We start from the raw sequence: 5,564 nt of genomic DNA, 5'->3' as shown, positions 1-5,564 counted from the left end.
AGATCCCGCCTAGTGTTCACGGCACCCGGAGGGTCCCAGAGAGAATCGCTGAGGGTACGGAGGTCCCCCGGCTGCCACTGCCTGCACAGTGGGGCTAGGGATTGCCGGAGATCTCGGAGCGGACTGGGGCTGGGTGAAGCTCCAGAGGCCGACTCTGCACCCCGGAGGGGAAGCTCCAGAGTTCCGCCCAGGCAGCAGACAAAACTCTCTGTCTGCCATTAGTGAAGGGGCCACTCCCAGCATTCACAACTCCGGGAAAGTCCCAGAAAGAATCCCAGAGGGCGAGGTGACCTCCAGCTGCTGTTGCCTGCCCCATGGGGCTAGGGATTGCCAGAGATCTCGGAGATCTCGGAGAGGACTGGGGTTGGGTGAAGCTGCAGAGGCCGGCTCCACGCCCTGGAGGGGAAGCTCCAGAGTTCTGCCCGGGCAGCAGACAAACTCTCTGTCTGCCATTAGTGGAGGGGCCACGCCCAGCATTCACAACTCCGGGAAAGTCCTGGAGAGAATCCCAGAGGGCGAGGTGACCCCCAGCTGCCGTTGCCCGCCCCGTGGGGCTAGGGATTGCTGGAGATCTCGGAGATCTCAGAGAGGACTGGGGCTGGGTGAAGCTCCAGAGGCCGGCTCTGTGGCCCGGAGGGGAAGCTCCAGAATTCTGCCCAGGCAGCAGACAAAACTCTCTGTCTGCTATTAGCGGAGGGGCCACGCCCAGCATCCACAACACCAGGAGCATCCCAGAGAGGAGAATATCAGGCAGGGCAGCAGCTGACCAGCTACCACTGAAATCAGGATCTCGGGCTATCCCCCAAGACAGGGCAAAGGGCTCCCCAAGTTCCTGGGGAACAGGACTGGGGCTGGGAGTAGTTCCAGCGACCCAGCTCCGTAGCCTAGGGGGAAACCCTACAGGCTCACAGCAGCCTCAGGGAAAGCCTCTGCACAGCACTAGTAGAAAGCACCCATCTGGCAGCCACAAGGCTGGAAGACCCCAGGACAAAAGTAGCATAGCTAGGTGAACTAACCACAGACTGTAGAAGATGCCAATAGCTCTGCTGCGACCCATAGTGGACAAATGAGATTTTGTGGGTGCCGACAGTGACGGAGCGACAAATATAAGTGATCCTACCCCTGGCTGCTGGAAAAGCCCATAACACCATTGCAGACCCCAAGGAGGGAGCACGTCTAGGTGGGCTGCAACAGTAGGCACCAGCAGCCTGAAGCCCCCCTGTGACGGCCCCCAAGGCAGAGGAGGGAATCCAAAGGACCACTGTGACTACGAGGAGGGGCCCAGGCCCAGTTAGCAACTTCGGATAGGGTTCCTGGTTGGTGCAGTATAAACAGCTGTTCCCCCACCGCAGCAGCAGAAACAAGTGAAAGGAGCAACTAAACTCTATCTCTATGCGGAGGCACAAATCAACAACATCAAGCAATATGAAAAAATACATTAAATCTCCAGAACAGAAGGAAAATAACAAATACACAGAAAACAATCCCAAAGAAAATGAGATATATAACCTAAATGATGATGACTTCAAAACAGCCATCATTAAAATACTCAATGAGTTAAGAGAGAATTCTGACCGACAACTCAACGAGTTCAGGAGCTATGTCACAAAAGAGTTTGATACGATAAAGAAGAACCAAACAAATATTGGAAATGAAGAACACAATAGAGGAGATTAAGAAAAATCTAGATGCTCTGAACAGTAGGGCCGATAATATGGAGGAAAAAATTAGCAATTTGGAAGATGGCAATACAGAATTGCTGCAGGCAGAGGAGGAGAGAGAAGTAAGACTAAAAAGAAATGAAGAAACTCTCCGAGAATTATCAGACACAATTAGGAGATGCAACGTAAGGATTATAGGTATACCAGAGGGAGAAGAGAAGGAGAAAGGGGCAGAAAGCCTATTCAAAGAAATAATGGCTGAGAACTTCCCAAATCTGGTGAGAGAGATGGATCTTCAGGTGACAGAAGCCAATAGATCTCCAAACTTTATTAATGCAAGAAGACCAACCCCACGGCATACAGTAGTGAAGCTAGCAAAAGTCAACGACAAGGAGAAAATACTAAGGACAGCCAGGCAAAAGAAACTAACCTACAAAGGAACCCCCATCAGGCTATCAGCAGATTTCTCAGCAGAAACCTTACAGGGTAGAAGAGAGTGGAATGATATATTCAAAAATCTGAAGGACAAAAATCTACAGCCGAGAATTCTCTACCCAGCGAAAATATCCTTCAAATACGATGGAGAAATAAAAACTTTCCCAGATAAACAAAAATTAAGGGAGTTCATTGCCACAAAACCTCCTCTTCAGGAAATCCTCAGGAAAACCCTCATTCCTGAAAAATCCAAAAAAGGAAAGGGGCTACAAAACCAAGAGCAGAGGAGATAAGTAGAAGGACAACAACTGAGAGTAGCAGCTCTACATCAGAACAGATTAAACCATGGGACGAGAAACAAAGGAAATTGAAGAAAACCGGAAAACAAGACACAAAATGGTAGTGGTAGGCCCCCACATCTCAATAATCACTCTAAATGTAAATGGATTGAACTCCCCAATCAAAAGACACAGAGTGGCAGGATGGATCAAAGAACAAGACCCAACAATATGCTGCCTCCAGGAAACACACCTCAGCCCCAAAGACAAACACAGACTCAGAGTGAAGGGATGGAGAACAATACTCCAAGCTAATAATGAACAAAAGAAAGCAGGTGTCCCTATACTAATATCAGACAAGGTAGATTTCAAAGCAAAACAGATAAAGAAAGACAAAGAGGGACAGTATATAATGATAAAAGGGACTCTCCACCAAGAAGACATAACACTTATAAATATATACGCACCCAACACAGGAGCACCAAAATTTGTAAAGCAACTCTTAATAGAACTAAAAGAAGACATCAACAACAATACAATAATAGTAGGGGACCTCAACACACCATTAACACCAATGGACAGAACATCCAGACAGAAAATCAACAAGGAAATAATAGAAGTAAAAGAAAAATTAGACCAGATGGACTTAATATATATAGACCACTTCATCCAAAAACAGCAGGTTACACATTCTTCTCAAGTGCACATGGAACATTCTCAAGGATTGACCATATTTTGGGAAACAAAGCAAACATCAATAAATACAAGAGAGTTGAAATAATATCAAGCATCTTTTCTGATCATAATGCTATGAAACTAGAAATCAACTACAAGAAAAAAGCAGAGAAAGGTGCAAAAATGTGGAGACTAAACAACACGCTTCTGAACAAACAATGGATCATTGAAGAAATTAAAGAAGAAATCAAATATTATCTGGAGACAAATGAAAATGAGAACACGACATACCAAATCATTTGGGATGCAGCAAAAGCAGTCCTAAGAGGGAAATTCATCACAATACAGGCTCACCTCACTAAACAAGAGAAAGCTCACATAAGCAACCTCAAATGACACCTAACAGAACTAGAAAAAGAAGAACAAAGCCCAGAGTCAGTAGAAGGAGGGAAATAATAAAAATAAGAGCAGAAATAAACGATATTGAAACAAAAAAGACAATAGAAAGGATCAATGAAACACAGAGTTGGTTCTTCAAAAGAATTAACAAAATTGACAAACCTTTAGCCAGACTCACCAAGAAAAGAAGAGAGAAACCGCAAATAAATAAAATTAGGAATGAGAGAGGAGAAATCACAACAGATACCAATGAAATACAAGAGATCATAAGAGAATACTATGAAAAACTATATGCCAACAAATTGAACAACCTGGAAGAAATGGACAAATTCCTAGACTCCTACAATCTCCCCAAACTGAATCAGGAAGAAATGGAGAATCTGAATAGGCCAATCACAAGTAAGGAAATAGAAACAGTAATCAAAAACCTCCCCCAAAATAAGAGTCCAGGACCAGACAGCTTCTCTGGAGAATTCTACCAAACATTCAAAGAAGACTTAATACCTATTCTCCTCAAACTGTTCCAGAAAATTGAGAAAAATGGAGTACTCCCTAACACATTCTATGAAGCCAACATCACTCTTATCCCCAAACCTGACAAGGAGAAAACAAAGAAGGAGAACTACAGGCCGATATCACTGATGAACATAGATGCAAAAATCCTCAACAAAATTTTGGCAAACCAAATACAGCAATACATCAAAAAGATTATACACCATGATCAAGTGGGATTTATACCAGGGACACAGGGATGGCTCAACATCCGCAAGTCAATCAACGTGATACACTACATCAACAAAATGAAAACCAAAAACCACATGATCATCTCAATAGATGCAGAGAAAGCATTTGACAAGATCCAACACCCATTTATGATAAAAACCCTCAATAAAATGGGTATAGAAGGAAAGTACATCAACATAATAAAGGCCATATATGACAGACCCACAGCCAACATCATACTCAATGGACAAAAACTGAAAGCCATCCCTCTGAGGACAGGAACAAGACAAGGGTGCCCACTTTCACCACTCCTATTCAACATAGTACTGGAGGTGCTGGCCAGAGCAATTCGGCAGGAAAAAGAAATAAAAGGAATCCAAATAGGTAACGAAGAAGTAAAACTCTCGCTGTTTGCAGACGACATGATCTTATATATAGAAAACCCCAAAGAATCCACAGAAAAACTATTAGAAATAATCAACAACTACAGCAAAGTAGCAGGGTATAAAATTAACGTGCTTAAATCAGTAGCATTTCTATACACTAACAATGAACTAACAGAAAAAGAACTCAAGAACTCAATCCCATTCACAATCGCAACGAAAAGAATAAAATACCTTGGGATAAACTTAACCAAGGAAGTGAAGGATCTATACAACGAAAACTACAAGACTTTCTTGAAAGAAATTGACGATGACACAAAGAGATGGAAAGACATTCCTTTCACATGGATTGGAAGAATAAACATAGTTAAAATGTCCATACTACCTAAAGCAATCTACAGATTCAATGCTATCCCAATCAGAATCCCAAGAACATTCTTCACAGAAATTGAACAAACAATCCTAAAATTCATATGGGGCAACAAAAGACCGCGAATTGCTAAAGCAATCCTGAGCAAGAAAAACAAAGCCGGCGGAATCACAATCCCCGATTTCAAAACATACTACAAAGCTACAGTGATCAAAACAGCATGGTACTGGTACAAAAACAGGTCCACAGATCAATGGAACAGAATTGAAAGCCCAGAGATAAAACCACACATCTATGGACAGCTAATCTTCGACAAAGGAGCAGAGGGCCTACAATGGAGAAAAGAAAGTCTCTTCAACAAATGGTGCTGGGAAAACTGGACAGCCACATGCAAAAGATTGAAAATTGACCATTCTAATTCACTACACACCAAAATAAACTCAAAATGGATCAAAGACCTAAAGATTAGGCCTGAGACAATAAGTCTTTTGGAAGAGAATATAGGCAGTACACTCTTTGACATCAGTTTCAAAAGAATCTTTTCGGACACTGTAACTCCTCAGTTGAGGGAAACAATAGAAAGAATAAACAAATGGGACTTCATCAGACTAAAGAGCTTCTTCAAGGCAAGGGAAAACAG

Source organism: Equus quagga, chromosome 14, assembly GCF_021613505.1.
Source record: "Equus quagga isolate Etosha38 chromosome 14, UCLA_HA_Equagga_1.0, whole genome shotgun sequence".
In the NCBI taxonomy this organism is placed as follows: domain Eukaryota; kingdom Metazoa; phylum Chordata; class Mammalia; order Perissodactyla; family Equidae; genus Equus; species Equus quagga.
Note: the sequence above shows the minus strand (reverse complement) of the source record.